The sequence below is a fragment of the Gadus morhua genome, chromosome 21 (assembly GCF_902167405.1).
Source record: "Gadus morhua chromosome 21, gadMor3.0, whole genome shotgun sequence".
NCBI lineage: Eukaryota > Metazoa > Chordata > Actinopteri > Gadiformes > Gadidae > Gadus > Gadus morhua.
This window is the reverse complement of record NC_044068.1, coordinates 14,987,702-15,007,871: the sequence shown is the minus strand read 5'-3', so window position 1 is coordinate 15,007,871 and position 20,170 is coordinate 14,987,702. Positions and strand designations below refer to the sequence as shown.

General features: G+C 45.2%; 1 protein-coding gene across 2 annotated transcripts in view; it reads right to left on the bottom strand.

Moving 5' to 3' along the window:
- sipa1l1 (signal-induced proliferation-associated 1 like 1) overlaps positions 1-20,170 on the bottom strand; it is a 67,224-nt gene that overhangs the window by 42,784 nt on the left and 4,270 nt on the right. For both annotated transcript variants that reach the window (XM_030345363.1, XM_030345364.1), the window contains exon 2: positions 6,498-6,549. The gene's annotated coding sequence lies outside the window, so the exon portion shown is untranslated. The remainder of the gene's footprint in view (positions 1-6,497; positions 6,550-20,170) is intronic.

Sequence of the window (20,170 nt, the reverse complement as noted above, 5' to 3'; positions counted from 1 at the left end):
CCTCGCTCCTACCCCCACCGGTGCCAAGAGCCCCCTAATTTGCCAATCAAACTACGGTTAGCGGGCATTTGTTGTGGAAGTAGTGGGCTCCAGCGGGCACCCTCTCCCTGCCCCCCCCCCCCCACATCCGCTGTGGAGGACCCTAGCAACATGGTGGTGGTGGTGAGGGTGTCAGCAGCAGCACCCAGGGGCTCTGACAGAAATAGAGTAATAGAATGCAATTAACACAGTGGCTGGTGTACAGACAGAAGGGGTTGGGGGGGAAGAGAGAGAGAGAGAGAGAGAGAGAGAGAGAGAGAGAGAGAGAGAGAGAGAGAGAGAGAGAGAGAGAGAGAGAGAGAGAGAGAGAGAGAGAGAGAGAGAGAGAGAGAGAGAGAGAGAGAGAGAGAGAGAGAGAGAGAGAGAGAGAGAGAGAGAGAGAGAGAGAGAGAGAAGATATATGGTGCCACAGTGACGGGGCTGATGGATTTGAACAATAACAAAAAGTAAGCGTAAGCCTGCGTGTATTTAACTCCGCTTCGGGGCGTGTGGAACTTGTTAATGGAGCTGTACTCTACTGGAGTTCAGCGCTCACACAAAGCAGTGTAAGAAATGAGAGTCTGCTTAGCCTAGCTAAAAGGCTGGGGGGGTTCTTACCGGGGAGTACTGGGGAGGGAAAAGCAGTTCTCAAAGCAGATCATACTGTGTGTGCTTAATGAAGCTCTTTCCAGAGTATAGAGGGGGAAGGAACGCATGGAGACCCGATATTTCACACAGCCTTGCATTGTCATGGAAACCTTTTTTGTAGATTCTGGACTAAAAACCTGCAGAAAGATAGGAGACTGAAATACGCTGTCAGGGTTGCAGTAATGGAGACATTGTCGCGTATGTGTGGGCGGGTGTGGGATGAGTGGCAATGGGGGGGGGCAACACAAGAGAGAGGTGGGAAGAACATTTCCCTAGCCGTCATTTGGAGCTTGTGAGACAGTCCCACAGCTCAGGTCACTTATGGGTAAGGGGGCTTTTATTACAGGGCATGAGACATTAGCTTTTATTTTAAATCTCTCATGAGTATTTATGAAGAGAATATTAGAAACTAGGCATGTGGCCATATCCTGGATCTCTGCCTCTGTCTTCTTGGCCGACAGTGTGCTAGAGGACTCATCCTCCTCAACCATTGGCCGTTAATTATCTTTCAAAATATTCAGGATTTCGACAAAGATAAAAGGTATTGTCCAAGCTCAATATAAAGGTGACGTGGATTTCCTTAATCTAGAAGCACGGTGGAACATGTCCCCCTGTTGGGTTGTGTTCATGCGATCCCGTTTCCCTTCCTACAACATCTCCGTCACGCCAGCCTTTGGAGGGACTAAAAGGAGCCTGTCGATCTCCAAAATGGCTGCCTGCGGGTTTGTGTGGGCGAGGGCGCGCTGTGGTACAGTGCAGCGTGAGCCGGTGCCATGGTGCGTGTGCCATTTTAGGATCGTTCAGCGAGAGGGCTGACGAGCTCAATGTATTCGGTGCGACTGATATTCATAAGCTGCTATACACGCTACAAATATAGATTTCAACACCCTGCATGGGACACTGGGCCGTTGGCCTGGACAGAAAGCACTCGGTGAGGATGTGTGTGTGCATTTTATTTTCTGGTTGAATTAGAGGTATCCAGTGAAGCGCTTTGAAGCCGTGTACTAGTCGAGAGATTCTGACAATCTGAGAAGAGCAGGAGCCGAACAGAAAGTCAGCTTGCCTTTAACTACAGAGAGATACAGAGTGACCTCACCTCCACAATGGTTGTTGTTCGATCGTGCGCCACTGTGACTAAACTCTGCCATTGCATAATTTGGGGTTAATAGGCATGTCACATCAGCATCATCTTTGCCCATTGGTGATTGCTCAACCTCTAACAATACAGGGTGTGTACACCATAAGACACAGAATAACAACATGAATGAGTTGCTTGCACAACGCACGGTTGGCTTTTCACTCTAAGAGCCACTGGGGCTGGTTCCTACAACGGTTTATTCAGAGAAAGGACACGAAAGAGAAAGGTGACGAGAAACACTGGGACTGGTTCTAACAGGAGAAAACACTCCAGTGGAGCCCTGTGTTATGCTTCGTGCTTGTTGAAGTCAGGAAAAGCTCCCCTTTCTCCGGGGACGTGGCTGCGCTTCACTTCACAGGGCTGGTGACACTGGCCGCGGGGCGCTGCGTGCGCTGGGAGGGGGGCCGCGGTGCTTCCTGGTTTACCTTCCTGTCAGAGGTCTGCCTGCCACCACTGGACGCCGAGGAACCAAGATGGATTCGGAAAGGAAACAAAGCTCAGACGTTTCCTGCATCGGCCACCACTCCCATCGCCACTAACAGAAAGGAAGCACCAAATAAGAGAGGGCGGGGGGCATGTCAAACAAAGTATGGCGGAAAGGCCTTCCATGAGTGTGACAGGGTTATCAGGATAAACGCCTTTGTGGTTAGCAAACTGTGTCTGTTTAAAGTATGCGGCCAGTTGTATGTGCCCAGGGTAAGGACAAGAGCTCCGTCCCCTGTAAACAAATAGCCGTGTGTAAACAAACCCTTGTGCATGCAGCACCTTCCTCACAAGCAAATCTGCCCAGCTGTCACAGAAGATGAAAAAATATGATGCAATACGAAAGATAATACGAAACAGACATGGCGACCATGTCCTTTGAGAGACAATAACAACCACCACAAACCCTGGATACAACTAGCATTAGGGATCTCTGGTGACTACCGGAGCGAATAGCATCATGGATATTGCCCCCCCCCCCCCCCCCCTGTAAGCCAAGCTGCGGGCAGAGGTACCAATGCACTAATGGAGAGGAGGAGGGAAGACCCAGTGTGAGAGACAGGGCAGCCTAGTGGGCCCCTTACGAGGAGGTCACACACACACACACACACACACACACACACACACACACACACACCTTTAAGACCTCCTTTAAGTTCTCCGCTTTTACACGTAACAGATTGCATGAAGCGACGGCGAGAGCGATGAAAAGATGGATATACAGCCATGATACGCTCATGAAAGCCGGGGGGGTCTGAATCTTCACTCGGTACGCGAGAGTGTGTGGGAGGATAGTGGCCGAGAGGGAGAGAGAGGGAAAGAGACGACAAAGTCAACCAACACCTCTCTCTATCCATCCATCCATCAATGATGCCTCTCTCTCCCTTCTTTCCCCCTGTCGCCATTCTGTGTAGCCCTCTGGAACAAATGGGAATGACAATGGCCGCAGTTGGCAATCCGTGCCCTGCCATATCTCGTCAGCTTTAAAACAATGCCCGTCATATCGGCAGAAGCAGTACAGCCAGAACAAAACCGGGAAGAGAGTCCATTTCCTGATGTTCCTCGCCAGGTGACGAGTGATCCTCTGTGGAAGTCGGACTCAGATTAAATAAAGGAATACAGGTTTCGTTCCTATGGCTACAGCCTAGTTGTGCTTTTAGTGAGTCACACAAAAGACTGCCACAAAAGACCACCACCCCAACCCCCCTACCTGCGTAATGTTAAGAGTGCTTTTAGAGAAAGAAATTCAAGTAATGCTCAACATTCAAAAGCATGCAAAGACGACACTGTTCGGTTTGGTGTACATCAACATTAAAAGCAAATGGATGCCCCCTTCGTCACCTAGATAGACGGGTCGTGTCTGTGTGCCTTTTGCTCAACACCCGCGCGTCCTCCTTGAGGAAAGATGGACAGCATAACGCTAATGCTTCCTCAGCGTACTGGTAGAAGCCCTCCTTTCCAGTAGAGGAAAAAAGCCTTTTGGCAGAGATGTACTCCCCTGTTTCTGAAAATAGCTTAGGGAACCACAGGAGCGGATGGCATTGCTAATGCCAGCAGGGATGGCATATTAGGGATACATTTGATACCAATTATTAAACAAATGTTTGTCTTAATTTAAAGACATGAGTTGCGATCATTTTGTTTAGCCTTAAAGGGGGCCGACTACATAATCATTGGTGGTACTTTTAAACGATAATGACTTGACCACTAGTTCTATAAAGCAAGCCTTCCTTTAGCCGCAGAGAGTGCATTAGCAACAAAACATTATCAACTACTTCACTATAAATTGTAATTACAGAGCTAAAAAGCAGCCGTCAAAGCAGAATACGAAATGTTTAACAATAGATAGAACACATTAACATTCTTAAGGCTATGGCATCACATCATATATTTAGCATCTTCATTCGGAAGCCAAAGAGGCTGCATTGGTCTCCTTTGCAAGGACGGATGAAGACTAATACTATTGAGGCCCCCCCCCGGTTATTGTTGAGTGTTCTTGCTATGCAGGGACGTCACCCTCAACACTTTGTCAATGGCACGCCGGCTGAATGAGCATCTTCAGGAGAGCGAGGGTTGGTAGGGGTTCTGCCATTCTTCCACATCACGTCTCCTTTCAGTTCTCCTTTCTTTCAAAAGGTCTTTTATTACCATCAGTAATAAGCAGAACAGCAGGAATAGACAGGAATTGATTTAGTCAATTAGCTTTGAATCCAGACATCCACACCCACACACACAACCCACACACAGACAGCCATCCACCCACACACCCACCCACACTATCAGTCAGTTATTTTCGCTCAGTGTTGATCATTCTGCCTTTCCTTTGTATGGATTGAGGCATTGCCAGTAAACAAGTGAAAAAGGTTTGTTGTTTTTGAGAGAACAATGCAATCAGTGTTTGCATGCAAAATGTCACAGTTTGTGTTGTGTGTGTCCCTTCTTGACGAGGGAGATACTGTGGAGTTGGCCTTGAATATCCAGGGCATACTATGAAAGAGCGATGATGTGTTATTTTGATGATAAGGTAACACACCTCACATCGGTCATCAGCATGGATTAAGCAACCGTGTGTGTGTGTGTGTGTGTGTGTGTGTGTGTGTGTGTGTGTGTGTGTGTGTGTGTGTGTGTGTGTGTGTGTGTGTGTGTGTGTGTGTGTGTGTGTGTGTAGTGTGTGTGTGTGTGGGTCTAGATAGTGCGGCGTATGTGTGTGGGAGGAAAAACTCTCCACTGCGCTACAGAAACTGGCTCGAGGAGGGGAGGGGAAGAGAAAAATAAGAGATGGAGAGAGAACCATTTACTGGAAAGCAACATAGCATTGCAATCTCATAGTTCCACCTACGCAGTCACTTTTGCCTGTAAAAACGCATTACAGGCAAATCTCATGAAGCATACAGAGTGGGACAGAACAATCGATGCTTGGAAACATAGAAAAACTAAGTGATGGCTCATAGCAGCTGATGTATCAGCATAGTAGAGTTTGAGAGGGAAATTTCATAATGGAGGTTACCTTTGTATCCAAAATATACATCCATATCACCCGTGTAATGTTATCCACGGTGGTTTAAAATGTTTGATAATCATCCAATAGATACGTCGGGAAACAATAGTATGGATCTGAGAAGCGGGAATGCCCTCATAATGTTGACAAATGGGCGTAATGTGTCCCTAATACAAAGATCCAGCACCAGAAGGGTCCTGCACAACCAAACTGGTAAAGGACCAATACAGTTAACAACTGTTTTCCCTGATAAAATTGGATGGGTCGCCGCTAAACTCGATTTCTGTAAACAGTGTGCGATGTCGCAAAGGGACATGAAGCATCACAGATAGGGTACCAGATGTTAGATGCATCGACAATAGCACTCAACTCTTTGCATGTTGATTTTAAGACACCATGTGCTTTGGCCTTAAGACAGCAAATGATGAATTGCAAATAACCAATAAGCACAATATCAACACAAATAAGCACAATATCAACATATCCTATACACTGGTATGAATTGCATATCCTGCCTTCATTTTAAATTTAAATTATGCCTCAGTTTTTGATTTAGAACTCTAACAAAAATAGCAATGAAGGTGTATTACTGTCAAAACCCTGCATAGTCCCCTTACATAACAACAAACTGTCCCATAAAAACAGACAGCCAACCACCAAGAATGAACAAATGGTAGGAAGGAAGTAAACCAACAAACAGGAAGTTAGCCAACAAACATGATCCGATTTAAGAATGAAATCCTCTTTGGGTTAACCGGACATAACTGCCTTAACCTCAGAGCCCAACCTTCAGCGAGAATGTCAAGAGACAAATTCTAGGTCTCACTGCCCCATTAGGTTTCCATTTGACAACCTATTGTTTGAGCGCTCTAAGAGAAACCCTTTGAAAAAGTCCTTGTGCCAGCTCACTTGCTTGCAGACCCTCAAATTACTATCATCACAGCTTTCCCCTCAGAGAGAGGGCTGGGGCGGGACTCGATGATACAATTCCTGTTGCTTCTCTAGCAGCGCAAAATTAGCAGCTCCAAGAAAGAGTGTGCCGTTTGGGCAAGGAATCTACATGACAGCGGAACAGTAACCCTGGCAACAGGCATGTCGGGGGCAGCACTGTTGTGTGGATAGTTGCGGCCCGTTGATCGATGGATGGTGCTGCTTTCTAGCTTTAAGATAAATCCCTAAAAATGGTTTTGACAGGACGTGTAAGATACTCACTTGGTGGTACTCCCTCACTCTGGGCGGCTCACCAGCTCTCAAGCCGTGTGGTCTGAAATGGAGGGAGGGGATTAGTGCATAAAGTATCAAGCATTTACACAGAAACTTGCGACAAGAGATAATGCAATGTTGTGATGCACCGATACCCTGTATAAGCGGTTTATAGAAGTGCTGTCCCGATTAGCTGAATAATGTTTACAGCCTCAGAAAGTATGTTTGTCTGCATTAACAATCAAGTCGGTAAAGTCAATAACAAATTAAAGTCTAATTTGTTATTGCCACTAGCCAATCTACCTAAAACAGCAGCATTAACACCTCCCTGGCCAGTGTATGCCATAATCCTCTTTGTTTCTTTGATGAGGCTATATGCAGGAATGGAGATGGCGGAGATCATTCATTGTTGTGAACACAATACAAAGAAACACATTAAATGTGAACGAGGAAGACAAACGACGATCATAAACGGAAGAAGCATAAACATAAGATTAGTGGTGCCGATGGTATAGGGAGTGAGGATTATCTACCTACAAAGCGAGGAACCCCCCCCCCCCCCCCGTGTGTGTGTGTGTGTGTGTGTGTGTGTGTGTGTGTGTGTGTGTGTGTGTGTGTGTGTGTGTGTGTGTGTGTGTGTGTGTGTGTGTGTGTGTGTGTGTGTGTCCTTCGAGAAAGCTGCACGCATCAATACGGGAGATAAATAATTAAAATTATTTCAGGTTCACTAATATTGCCGGTGTATTTTCAGACACAAATATCTTTGGCTAAGTCAGATGTTTGCAACCTAAGCCAATCATAATAAGTTTAGATTTAAACTGCGAATAAAAACTCACTCATTTTATTGTTTTATTGTTAGCACTGCTTGTGGCAACACTCCACATTCAAAGTTTGTTGCTCTAGCATTATGTTACTGTTTGTTCACCATGAACAGTGGGCAATGAAACCACAAGGAGCATGCCAGACAACACGTTTTAGAAAAGCATTTTTCAGTCTGCTCCCTCACATACTCTACAATAGTACAAATTGACACTTAATGATCATGAATCATAGGCTAAAAACCACCCACCCACTAAGATATATTCAAGTTTCATGCATTGCAGACTGTTCACACATCTTTGCACCGAGCCAAGATTTGTCCACTGGTGCGCAGGCTTTCGAGTAGAGACTGGTTTGGTGAAATGAATAAAGAGCTAGTAAAAGTGTGTCGTGAATTTAGCACTCAGGAATACAAATTTGTAAAACGCAAAACAAATGTGCGGGTGGAGAAGAAGTTGTCATCTGAAAAATTGGTTATTTTTTCGTGTTGGCAGAGATGTACTTTTTGGAGGGGATTTCTGAGAACCGAGCAGAAGAATGAGGACATAACGATGGGTTTTGGAAAAACAGTGCTCCAAATAAAGTTTGCACTACCCTTGAACTGCACAGAGTCAAGTCACCAAGATCAATTGTTCTTTTTGGTGGCGCAGACATTTCTTTTGCAAAGAAAAATAAAGAAATACAGCATTTCAACATCGAGATATAATCATCTTGACAAGGATGATCATGTCCATAACCAATTGACACATACAATGTTTACAATGATATGCCTATTAGGGATGGAGGCATGTTCGGGGCATGTACTGTATGTACCGTTCGGTTTATTCAGCGTTTTGTGCCGTAATTCTAGTACCAAGTGAAACTTCTTTATTTGGTGGCCCACTAACAAATTTTGTTTGCAACCCTTTTTTCGTTGCATTGTCACCGTATTGGCTTGACCTTTGTCAGAAACCATCCACCAGCACTTCGACATCTCTTTCCTCACAAACAAACTATTGGCGCTGAATCACAGAAACAAAAAGATAAGTACAACAATAATCAGTCAACATAAACACTGAGCCATTACATGTGAGAAAACGGTGCGCATGGCTTTACTAGGGGATAGCAGCAAAGTGTGGATTGGTCTGGATGTAAAACACAGCTGTTAATACCTACCCATCGTGACGGGTAGGTGAAAAGTTTGGCATGTTTCGATACGCTGAGATATTACTGTGATGAAACAGTTCAACTGGCTCATCTGAGATTGTCTCAGGCTTGAATAGCCGTGTCTGACTGCAATATAGTTATGCATCTTTGACACTGTCCGTCTCCAGGTGTAGCTATGATAAGCTAGTGCAATTTCCATCTACAAAGAGTCAATATTAGTCTTAGAGTCTCTGTCTGTCTGTCTGTCTGTTTGTTGTTCATCTAGATAATAAATCCAACCTCAATACAGAATGTTCCACCTATATAAATCCTGATCTCAGAGAAAGCCCCTGGCAGGTCCTGGATTCAAGGCCAACTCTATCATGACACCAGCAATTGGCAGAAGGGCTCTGAATGCCATCTGGAACTCAGTATTTTACATGTCGGTCCAGATACCAGAAGTGGTTTTACAGTTTCGTGAGAATCTGGCAATCCCTGGTTTTCCTATTCAGTCCGCATCCCAAAAAAAAATCTAAAGCTTTTCCGACAATTCCCATTCTGAATTCCACTCAATTCTTTATTGCAGGGTCAAAACCCCTAACTAAATGCAGGACCAAGATGGTTTCCTACCATGCGTCACAACATACTATGGTGTTCCATGTTGAGCGTGGAGCTGCACCTCAGATAAAACTGGCCCCTACATGCTAATGGGTTACTCAAGGTAACGTTTTGTAAAGAACAAGGAAAGAAGACATATAAGAACGCAAATATGCTAGTGACCCACTTTGCAAATTACTGAAGTTGTACGTGCATAGATTACAGTGAGTATGATAGTAGAGACTCAGGGCAGCTCACCATTAACCTCAGCTGTATTCTCTGCCCATCCTTTCCCCCAAAGATACATGAAGGCAAGTGCTGCATATTAACCTGGGCCACAAGTTCCCCACTACCATTAGAGCACCTCGCACCAATAAGCTGGGTTAATTAAAAAGATAACCTTCCAGAGAAACAACTACAGCAGATAAAGACAGTGACTGGAATAAAGACAAAAAACAATGCAGCATTGTGAAGCTTGTTAATGTTTCGATTGGAGTAACTCAAAGCTGATGATGACAATTGGGCAGCTTTAGGCATAAAAGAGTGGCCACCTGATCCAAACCTCCATTCTGATGTGCTACTGGTACAACACTAGAATCCCTTTGGTAACACAATGTACACCTGCTGTGCTGTCTGTATTGCTTTACTCATCACCCTGCAAAACACTGCAGGTGAGTCACGTGGTCATCCATCGTTATCCACTTCATGATTAGCAGGTGGCTTGGTGTGTGCGTGTGTGCGAGTGGAGGTTTTGTCGTACTGGCGATGTGCCTCCTGTTTGGAACCCAGCAAAAAAAAAAAAAAAGCCTGCACTGCAGCCGCAAGCCACATGCACCGATTGGCTGTCCAGGGAGGGCGGCGAGAGGCCCTACAGAGCAGGGAGGAGGGGAGAAGGGCAGCACGGGGAGAGGCTTACATTGAGGTCAGCCCTGGGTAAAAAACAACGCTTCAAACGCAGACTCTGTCTGCAGCCACGGCCACAAGACGTTCCACATACTAGATGCGGTGAGCAAAAAACAAACAAACACACTTTCTCCCTCACTTACCCCCCGGACTTTCGTTACGTTTCAGTAAAAAAATAGAGTGGGGGTCTTCAACTCAAAGCTACTTCAGACAGGGATTAGGCGTCATCTGTTAATTTACATCATCACTTATAAATACGTTTTGAAAAACATCCCGTGAGTAAACTGTACAACAGGAGTCCCCAAGCCTAGGTCCTACCTACATCAAGAACGTATTCATACGGCAGAGCTTAAGACAATATTATTCATCCACCATATTAGGCCTAAATTAGAGAGGGTTAAGAAGGGCTTTTTTTTTGTTTCATCCATCTGCTGAAGGACGTAGGTCTATTGGATCCAGACGGAGCATTAGCTCCAGTTGCAAAGTCATAAAATCAGATAACCACCAGATGTCTGGCATGCACCAGGAAAAACTTCTCAGAAGAAACTGGTCCTAGACAGTGGATTTTAGAGAAGCTAGAGATGGCTCCAGACAGCTACTGAGACAGAGGCCTTCTGGGGAGCAACAAACAGGAACCCCAACGCTCGTAAAGACCTAGTGCTTACAGTCTGACTTGAAGAAGTATCAAAACCAATTTATCATAACAGTGCTCATTGGAGATGCTTTATGGTTACAAACAAACTAAATAAAACGTCACAGTGAACAGTGAACCCAAGTTCATTTGATGCCCTTGTTTGTTGCTATCCAACCGAACTTGGGAGTTTGAGGAGGTGGGCCTGGGCATGCATTGTGCCATTTCTTCCCTTGGCTGCAGAGAGAGAGGCTGTAGTAGAACAACACAAGTGTGGCTGACGTTAGAGGATGGAAATGGTCCAATATCCAATAGGAAAGTTTTCTCTTCTGTGCTCGTGTTATCATAGAGGCTGACGAAGGCTTTAGACGACAACCCTACAGATGACTTGGTGGGACTTTCATTATAACTCTTCTCCTTGACGGCTAAACAAAGCACATCCAGAGAAGCAAATTGCTCCAAAACATCCTCCCAGTAAATCATTGCCTTCGCCCTGGTGGAAAACAATTGTTCTTCTGCCATGTGTGCTATTAGTATCATTAACTAGTAGTTATTGGTTGGGGTTCAGTTAGCACCATATCTTTCTTATTAAAACGGGAGCAATTACCCCTATTTTAGAACTGCTCATGTAACATGTCTGCCTAGACATGAACCTTAAAGGGTTATTATACCACCGCGTGCGCGTTTCTTTATTACAAGCCGTTTGAAAATCTGCCCTTTCTGTGCTTTCGTGACATCACAAGTGGGAGTGTCCACCTAGATGTAGGATAGATCAGTCTACCAGTCTACCCAGTGGACTTTAGCTAATGTTGCATATCTATCCATCATACATCTAGATGGACACTCCCACTAGTGACGTCACTAGGAAAAGGCAGATTTTCAAATGGCTTGTAATGGCTAATCACACTCACAACTGTTGGTATAATAGGGCCCTTTTAATTTCATGCCATTAGAGGTTCACAAATACCTTGGAACGTTAAGGATGGATCTCAAGAGAAATTGAATCTGTGATCTCCTACTCCCTAGGGCTTGTTGATATGCAGCACGCATGCTAGTACGATACATTATTCACTAGTCACTCAAGTTGAAGCTTTGAACTGAACGCGCACACTTCCTCTTCTCCCGGCAGCAGATGGCATGGCAGTAATGCCCATTCAGTAATGGTAAAAGCTCTGGTTATCCAATTCAGAAATTTGATCAGCATTTTAACACTGGGATTTGACAGTCAAACTTGACGATGATTTCCATTCCCATTTTAAAATGATAATGACAATACATATGACCATTTGGTTTTATGTTCACAAATTGAACCTGTAATACATAGCTTTGTGTCAGTCGTACTGCACTATTGACCGACATTCACTTGACCCTACACTACACTACAAAACGGATTGACTAATAGATGGAGATAAAGAAATATGATGGCCCAATAAATTGTAAGGATAGATTCTGTGGTCCAAGGTAACAGTACATCTCTGGGAATTAATTTGAATTTGTTTGGCAAGTTTGTGAGCGTTATTTTATAATTTCACCGAGGATGCCGTAAATAGGAAAAAAAGTGGTAAAACAAATATGCAGGAAATAATCTTCGAGGACTGCCCTGTTTCCTATTTCCCTGGTTTAACTTACCATGCAAAACAGTGTCCTCCAGCACGGGCATGATTGGATATGGAGGACGGCAGTGGAGTGAATGGAGAGAACCCTTCCACAATAGTTTGGGAAATCGTGCACTGCAGCACGGGATTGTGCCAACTCACCAAGGGCGAGGCGTCGCTTTGTGTGGGGACTTTGTTTGGAAGCCTTGTGTTAAACAGCTTTGTGACCGTCACCTATCCTCACTCCAACCAACCACTCTCATCTCGCCTATGCCCCACCACCCTCTGATCCTCTCCCATGCGTAACCTCTGGCTCTCAGCCAAACAGAGTGTCCAACCAACAGTGTCAACCAACTGTTTTTCCACATTGTCAGGGTCAAGGCTTCAGATTTTGTCACACTGGTTCACACTCCTCCTCCACCATTTTATTTGACAGGCAGAGGTGCTGTGACAAATCTATTTTTTGGCTAGAACATTGGTACCATAGAATAACCTGGATTAGACCTGTTGTGCTTGAGCTCTTTAGTGAACCCCGTCGTTTGAGTGCGTGTTGCGTGTGGCTGTGTGAAGGCACTTTGGCTTAGAAAACCAGCCCTGGCTCTAGCTAGCCACGGTTTTCATTAGGGCTCCTTACTGAGCAGCCAAGAGTTCACCAAAAGGCCAAGGGCGCCTTCGGCCTCCTGTCACCATGGTTATTGCCATCCACAGTGTGTATGTGCATGTGTGCATGCATGTGTATCCAAGTGCAAACTGGAAATATCAAATTGATGTAATGTTTTACTGTGCCAGGTATTACTGCCATCTGGTTTGCGGAAACACTACAGAAGATAGGAAAATACATTGGAAGAATATGTATGGTGTGTGTGCGCGCGTGCGTGCGTGCGTGCGTGTGTGTCTGTGAAAGGGAAGCCTGGGAATGATGTGCAAGTCGCTGGAGAAAAGGGGGCATCGGCTAGTGTTACAAAGCAATTAAAAGCCACGAGCAGAGCAAAATCTTGGATAAATCCCTGAACTACCAAACCACCAGAGATGGAGAGACACTGATACAGAGAGAGAGAATATGCAGAAAACGCAGAGAAGAGGCGTAACAGAAAGAGTGTCGGATGATGATTGAAGGAAGGAAACAAGGAAAGGTAAATAAAGAGTTGAGAGTGGGAGTGTGTGCTCACTCATTCAAGTTAATGATTCAAGGTAATGGTGATGTCTTGATCTTGACCTATAGGTCTGGACAGTTAAACCTATTCATATTTTAGGTGGGGTTTGCATAAGCAATCAGGGTTTAAAATGAACTACTGTGTATAAGGTTGTCTTTTTACTAGCCGAGTGATCAAATATACATGCCATTGGTTCTTGTCTTTGTCACCATTTAATCAAATATTGACGCTTAATAAGAAGAAATTGCTCCGGGACTGTGTCAACTTAAATAAAGGAGCATTAAACAAATTCATTAGGGGCTTATTTGTTTCTATTAATAAAATGGTGCATCATGTCAACTGGCCTGCCTCCACTGTTCATATCTCTGCAGAAAGGATTTTCCCCGACAGACTGCACCACATCCTACAGTGGGAGTAGGATTAATAGGTTGGGGGGGGGGGGGGGGCACACCACCACCAGAGAGCATCAAATCGATGTGAATGTGGTTCTTCATACATAAAAAGCATTTCACACTGAATTCCATTCCAAGTACCTCAAAATAAATCGCCTCTGGTGTAGGAGATCGCCGATTCGTCATGACAAGAAAAAACGTTGGTGAAAAAGGGAGTGAGAGGGATAAACCTCCAAGGAAGAACCATTACTGGTACCAAGCCAAAACCAATAGCCCAGTAAGACATCCCACTACACAAACATGATGGGGCCGTGCCTTTTATGGATGCAATAACTGTAGCAATAAACGGCACCTCTGGAACACCTCCCCACTGAAATAAACGCTTGGTCCTACACCCGGCAATCTGACAGAAAACAAACTAGGACATTAAAAAAATAACCATGTGCCAGATAGCTTTCTCATCGGCGTATGCATATCATTGTGTGGTCCAAGCAGTTACGGTAAGTGTGGGTTGGATAAGCCTACATAGCTCTTCTGTATAGTCCTAAAAAGTAAGAGCTCATGGTTAGTGTGTGTGGTCTAGTGATGTTGCTAGGTACGCGTCCTGCGTCCCTGACGCATTAAAATCTGAAAGGACGCACTAAACTCACTATCCATGCGTCCCGGGGACGCATCTCATTTTCCCCATGAAAAACGATACATTGTGAACATTAAACAACTCGTGTTTAATCATAGTAACTGGCCAAAGAAACCTTCTTGTGAGCAGATCGGACAAGCGCTGTTTCAACCCTCTGCGCATCTACTCGGCTCAGACGTGATCCCCTGTACAAAGTATCGCGACATGCTAATTTAGCCGCTACCAAAACAACTAGCTCGTCACCGCTGATTTCATTTCAACAATTAAAAATACGAACTTCATAGTAAATAAACCCACGTTTCCACTGCTCGATGCTGTGCTCATTCGTGTCGAATGAGCAAATCAAACAGGATTTTTTTGCAATCCATCTGATTGATTATATGTACATTTATGACAAAATCGTGAGGACTAGGCTTGTGACACACACACACACACACACACACACACACACACACACACACACACACAAATGTGGCGCTCGCGCGGTAATAGCTCACTGGCGCCACCTAGTGATCATTATGTGCAAATGCACAGCCTCTCATTAAAATGACTTAGGGGTCATTTGACCCCTCTTGCGGCGCTAGGAGTAAGTAAAATGGCCCGGCGTTTCTAGTGTTAAACATGAACGGTTGAGTACTCCAGCTCTAACCATATCATACCACCATCAAGGAGTTTAACACTATTAATTTAATTTAAGAAATAGAATAATAAAAAAAAAGAAACACATTTTTTAAACTGGGGAGTCGGGACCCATTGAATTTCTCAGGGACCCACCCAACTCGCCACCTGTGGGTCCCGGGGACTCACTACATTGAAAACCTATCAACATCACTGTTCTTGGGTTAGGGGTCTCTGTGGTGTCATACTGAACATTGGTAATAAAAATGTGCTCCCCCCCCCCTCCCTCAGCACACACAGTGCCTCCCCCCATGCAACCAGTGACTCCCACCCTGACTTCAAACACACACAACGAACAACCGGTATGGGGGGTGTAGCTATGGTGCGTACATGATGTCACTGCAAAGACTTTCCCTGACTGACATCCACCTGATCCCCCCCCCCCGTTGCACCAGTGCTATATAAATGTATGATAAGCCCACACACACACACACACACACACACACAGACCAATTACAACAAGCTTTTCTACAGCCACAGATCCGATGCCCTCAAATAAAGCCAAAGGAGAAAAGATCTGTGCTTTCAGACTTTTAGCCCAACACGCACCGACTTGCTCGCGGCCCAGGTTGCATCATTAGTCGCGGCAAACAGGATTTGTGGGCAGGTGACTTAAGAAGTTCAACATAACAGAGTGGCTTTCATGACAACAACAAAAAATACAAATTCACGGTAAATGTTTGTTTGGCAGTACCTTGGGAAACAAACCTTTTGAGGAATGGCAACTTGCAACAATGCCCGGTCCTTCTCAAAATGCGATTATAAATGAAAGAATCATGGATGGATGTGTTGCTCAGTCCCTTTGGTATTAGTGAGAGAACACAAGCGCACGAGGCAGTGCATGAGTGATCTAACCTCGTCCCTCTGGCGATCTCTTTGTGAATTTTTTAAATCTTACATTATGCAAATGTGATTAATGGTTGTTCTCCATCATCCCAATGGTGTTGCACGATGCCCGACTGACTAAACATGCTGATGGGAGGAAAATGGAGAATCACTGAGGAAGTAAGACAGTTTCCCTAAAGGATATTTAAGTTTTTATTAATTTTCTAGGCTACCAAATTAACAAAAGTTATGGCATGGCCTGAAGATTAGAATTCACCGTCATTATAATTAAATTAGTTTAAAAGGGAACAACATCGTCCCACCGATCAAAGCTGACGCCATCCTCCCTCCTTTGTTCAAAAGTGGCTGGCTGTTTTGGTCATTGATCCATGCAATGGGGGGAGATAAAGAGAGGGAGGGAGAGATAGCCACATGGCCCTGAGAAACACTGACACACCAGCTTGATATCCCTGGGTAATCCCTGTTGTAAAGGCAGTCAGACACTGTGTGTGTGTGTGTGTGTGTGTGTGTGTGTGTGTGTGTGTGTGTGTGTGTGTGTGTGTGTGTGTGTGTGTGTGTGTGTGTGTGTGTGTGTGTGTGTGTGTGTGTGTGTGTGTGTGTGTGTGTGTGTTGCTGTCATCAAACCTGCTGACACTTTGACAGATGTGAGATGTTTTGCGTCTCTGAAAGGGGAACGGGGGATCCTGTGAATGGAAAGGTTGGCCACTAAGCTTGCGCTGTGTGTGGTTAGAGTATCTATGGCCAACTACTTATATTCGCTCATTTGAGCTTTTTGAAAACTTTTTATTTAATGAATGGAAGCAAAAACCTAGATTTTTTTTTAGACCATCACTACCTGGGGGATTATGATTCTTAGAACAACTTGAAAAACGACACAGTAACCTGATAATAACCTGGAATAATAACTTGATAATAACCTTGAAATTCCATTTGATTAGCCGTTTTCAGAGATGGTTGGAGTCAGAAATTTAGTTTGTGATTGGGCCATTAGATTCCACCTAAACCCACTGCAAATGCATGTAGGTAATGTCTGAGGTCTGTGTGCTGACCTCTCTGTAATCCCCCAACAGGTACAAGGAGACCTAAACATGTACCTGACCAACACATTCACGCCTCAAGGTCCCACTACAAAAGGTCTGAAGAACTGTAAACAATCAACTGCTAATAAAGCGACTCAGATAAAAGGAGGAAAGAGATAGCATTAGGCCTCACCAGAGTTCATAACCTATATAAGAAGGCAGTACCTGGAGTGTATAACTTCCGAGAAGCAGAGGAAGGCTTGGGGAATTAAGATAATTCAGGAGGAAGAAGGAACTGTTGAAAGAGGGGCGAAATGAGTCTGAGGCTTGCGTTATCATGCTGCTGCTGCCATGGCAACGTAGCAATGGTCGACATATAATGGACTCCTTTTCTACTGTCCAAGTTTTTTTTACTGGTGTGTGTGTGTGTGTGTGTGTGTGTGTGTGTGTGTGTGTGTTGTGTGTGTGTGTGTGTGTGTGTTGTGTGTGGTGTGTGTGGTGTGTGTGTGTGTGTGTGTGTGTGTGTGTGTGTGTGTGTGTATTCTGTTCAAGTAAGAAGGAATTGACAGAAGTAGATAGTAAAAATTGTGGTGAATAGTGGTGAGGTGATAATTAACACATTGTAGTGTCGAAGTGTGGCAATAGCATTTCCTTAAAAGGCCCCCTCATTCAGTGCATTGTTCTCTTGGTTACAATCAGCTAGTATGCATTGGTGCAATACTGGAAAGCCACCCACTGGGGGGCGCATATCTGCAAACCAGCTATGCCATGATGAGGCAGGTGGGCAGATCCAACGGTCCTCTCCCAGCGGGCTCAACAACACAGCACAGCTGGGCTGGCTGCTATTATGCAACACGCACCAAGCCCCCGCAGGCCTTAATCAGATCCGCTCCCCTCCTCCTACTCCCACTGCTCACAGGACGAGGGGCGCTGCAGAAACCACCGTGGCCCTGGCTTCACCACAGAGAGCTCCATGCAAAGCTCAGAGAAGGAAGCACCCCAACACTGGACCCAAGTTAGGGAAGGGTAATTGGGGCAAATATCTTGTGGGTTAGGGCTGTAATCAATTTCAAATATAAAAGCAGAAGTGTAAAAGACTGCAATGAAATGTGTTCCCTCTTTAGCCAACCCACTATTCGACAAGCCCGTGTGCCCTTCTCCTGGCATCCTTGAGAAATTAGTGACTGAAGTGCTACCAGACTTGAGGACAGCATATGAAGAAGAAGGACGGGCGAACACCCTCGCATCCTCATCTTCCCAAGGACCCAGAGTTTTATGACTAGTTTAATGCTCTCCGTCGATGGGTGACTTAATTAAAACACAACTCTGCGGACCCTCGCCATAAGGAGAGAGTGCTGAAACCTGCTGTCATTAGCCGGCTGCACAAATGAGGCGGTGAACTCTGCACGCCGCGCTCCCGTTGCCTGTTAATGACCAACAGCAGCCCGGCGAGTTCCGATCTCACATAAACAACACACAGGCTTACGGGTGAGCGAAGACAGAGCAAAAAAGGAGACCGAGACAGAGAGAGGGGAGTTAAATCAGCTGGACGCATTTGACGTGAGGTTTACGAATTCAAAAATTAATGACATTTTCCGATCTAGCGCGTTCCAGACGGGGAACAAGAATTTACTTAAATATTTATACACTCTCAATCTTGCAAGAAAAAAAAAATAGCTTGGCACTTGAATAGCGTCTGAGCACGAGTGAAGGCACACCTGACTGGAGGGAGAAGGTTAGGGAGGAATCGGTTTGGGGGACAGGAAGATGCATTGTTGCGCGGCATGTCAAGCTTAGCTAATATTGAAAATGATGAGGTCATCGCCATTGTGTACACATAACTCTCTCGCACATTCCTCTGGGTGTTACTCTGCCCTGATGGGCTGGCTAACACAGCGGCACAGCACTGAAGGTGAACTCCAGACTGATGAACATCTGGCAAATTAGACACCTGAAAAGTATAAATCTTGTCCAATGGAAACTCTCTTCCACGCCATGAGGCCTTCGCCTTATGCGCCAAAAACACTCTGGCTCTTCGACAAGCAAAACGGGTCGATTGGTTGCAGAGAAATGCAGCAGTTCATGACAAGGCCACTTTCCTGTTTTGGCTTTCAGAATCCACCACCTGCAAACCAGATGTTGGAGACCTGGGCACAGTCTCCTATTTTTTTTTCTAGTTAAAGCAGCAAACTTGTCTTCAGGTTAGATTGTGATAAAATCGCTACCCCACTCTACTTTGAGGCCTCTGCTTGCAGTGGCAGTGGCAGAGATGCATCCTCTGCTATATCATCATTATACAGCACTACAACAGGGGCAATCAAAGAACTGCAAGGCGGCAGTGATGCCAGAGAGGTCAGCCAACCATTGCTTGCTACTGGAGCAATCTGTAAATCAACATGGGTCCAAGCCTTTATGCGTTAATTATCACTGGCACTGAGCTTGAATCTCCTTGGAACCCACACAGCTGGGCAAGATGTCCTCCATTACTGAACCGTACAGAGCTCCGTTCCCTTCCCCACTTGGCATGGCACAAGAATGTTGAATCTCAAGTCAAGCCCACACTGAAATAGCATGCATGACCTACCAATATCATTTGATTACCATAATTTCTTGGGATAACCATTAGAAAGGTCTACCTGCATGTCATAAATACAGACCAGCTTGCCTTTCCAGCCCGAGCATCATTTATGCAATATTATTTAAATGACTTTTGATTTGGTGCATGAGGTACGAAGGCTATCAAAGCACATCTGTCAAATAATTGTTTCCTGTGCACAAGAGCTAAACCGCCCGGTAGTCAACCCAAGCACCGAGACGTCCACACAGCCGCGTGTGTCTGTGTGAGGGCTGCTGGGTTTCAGTTGGGCATTACATTTGTGGCGAGGGCTCCTGTTCATCGGAAGGGGGGGCCCGGGGACCGTCTGTTAACAAAGTAATTCACAAAGTGAAAAACTTGTTGCAGAAGGCTACCACATTTTCCTGGGGGCGTGGTTCGATGTGGCTTTAAACACATGGGACAAGGAAGACATTTTTTATCATGTTGCGCTGCTGACATCTGCTGCGAAGCAGGCAGGCCTGTGTACCGACTGAGAGGCACGGCTAACCCAACATACGAGGTACGGTCTCCCCACTGCTCATTAGAGCGGCATCCAGCGGCGAAGAACAGTTGGCTCGTCTTTCACCAGCCATCACCTTCCTACCTAATTTACTTTGCCTTAGCTAATGTCTTTAAGTTTAACCGGGTAGTCAAAAAAAATTGCTCCTCCGTGAGCCTCTGCTTGTTTGT